The sequence below is a fragment of the Triticum dicoccoides genome, chromosome 2A, assembly GCF_002162155.2.
Source record: "Triticum dicoccoides isolate Atlit2015 ecotype Zavitan chromosome 2A, WEW_v2.0, whole genome shotgun sequence".
Taxonomy (NCBI): Eukaryota; Viridiplantae; Streptophyta; class Magnoliopsida; order Poales; family Poaceae; genus Triticum; species Triticum dicoccoides.
This window is the reverse complement of record NC_041382.1, coordinates 53,746,715-53,748,762: the sequence shown is the minus strand read 5'-3', so window position 1 is coordinate 53,748,762 and position 2,048 is coordinate 53,746,715.

Here is a 2,048-nt window from a genome sequence, read left to right as displayed (position 1 = left end):
TTGAAAATCACTACAAAATGAACTGTGAAAATGTTGAAACTTGGCATGGTATCATCATTTCACCCGCATAGCATGTGCGAAAGAGTAGAGAGGGTCACGGCAAAAACTGGACACACTTCATGTACAAACTAGACAATCTCTTTCGGAGTATCAGGGTTTCGGACGAGAACTCATCTGTTACACGGGCACTTCAATGTTTTTTAAACTTATTTGAACTTCGGACTTCTTTTGTGTTCAGTATGCAGTATTCAAAGCGACGTCATCAATTTCCAACATGTTCTGACATCATTTGTTGTTTTCCAGTCATTTACCTAATTGTTTAGAGAGCTAAATGACCGTAAAATTGAAAATCACTACAAAATGAACTGTGAAAATGTTGGAACTTGGCATGGTATCATCATTTCACCCGCATAGCATGTGCGAAAGAGTAGAGAGGATCACGGTAAAAACTTGACGCACTTCGTGTACAAACTGGACAATCTCTTTCGGAGTATCAGGGTTTCGGACGAGAATTCATTTGTTACACGGGCACTTCAATGTTTTTTAAAATTATTTAAACTCCGGACTTCTTTTGTGTTCAGTATGCAGCATTCAAAGCGATGCCATCAATTTCCAACATGTTCTGACATCATTTGTTGTTTTTCAGTCATTTACCTAATTGTTTAGAGAGCTAAATGACCATGAAATTGAAAATCACTACAAAATAAACTCTGAAGGTACTATCATTTCACCCGCATAGCATGTGCGAAAGAGTAGAGAGGGTCACAAAGAAACTAAATACAGAAAAAAAAAACTACTCTGAAATAAATAAAGCAGAAAAGAAAAAACTATATAAAAATTACTCAAAATAGAAGAAAATAAATAATGCAGAAAAGAAAAAAAACTATATAAAAAAATTACTCAAAAAATAGAAGAAAATAAATAATGCAAAAAAGGAAAAAACTATATAAAAAATTTGTTGGGGCGCTGCCTAGTGGGCCTGCCAGACCTAGGGTGTGCAAATGCAGGCCTAGAAGGGCCAGCAGGCTCAAAGGGCAGCGCACCATAGTTAGGCCCAGAAGCCTGCTATATAGAGAAGTTCGAAGGAGCAGCCGCGGCTGGGTTTATAAACCACTGCGGCTGCCCTTCGCTCGGCGAGGTGGGACTAAACATTATGCACCGCCGGTGGCAGCGCACAACCATTAGTATCGGTTGGTGGCTCCAACCGGTACTAATGATTGGGCCTTTAGTACCGGTTCGTGGCGCGAAGCGGTACTAAAGGGGCCGTTTCCCGCCCCTTGGCCTGGCGAAAATTGGCCTTTAGTACCGGTTGGTGGCTCCAACCGGTACTAAAGGCCCCTTCTATATGTATGTCACTTACGAAAAATTCAGTTTCATCGACCACCACTTCTTCTCCAACTTCTTCGCGCGACATCGTCGCCGTCGCCCATCGCGCGCCACCCTCGGAGGCCCCGCCGCCCTCGCCGCCGCCGCCGCCCGTCACCGTCGTCGCTGTCACCGTCGTCGCCCCCGCCGCCCGTCGCCGCCGCCCCGTACTATGTCGTCGTCTCGTTCGCACCGTCGCCCCCGGCCCGCCGCTCGTCGTCGCGCCGTCCCCTTTGCATCGCCATCTCGCGCCGCCGCCCGTACGCCGCCGCCCCTCGCTCGTACACACACACACACAGAGAGAGAGAGAGAGAGAGAGACAGACACACACACACACATTGTTTTTACTTATTTTCTGTTTTCTATTGTTTAGATTAATGTTAGATAAATTACGTAGATAAGAATGTTAGAATGTTAATGTTAGATGAATTATATGGAAAAGATGTTAAATATTAATGTCAATTTTAGATGAATTAGCTAGATATTAATTAGGTATATATATGATATTTGAACTAGTTGAATTAATATAACTAGTTTATTTTTAGTATGAAAATTAATAGAACAAGTTTATTTTTAGTAAGAAAATTTAGGTATATGTGATTATTTGAACTAGTTGAATTAATATAACTAGTTTATTTTTAGTAAATGCTTAGTTGAACTAGCTAGTTGAATTAGTACTAGTT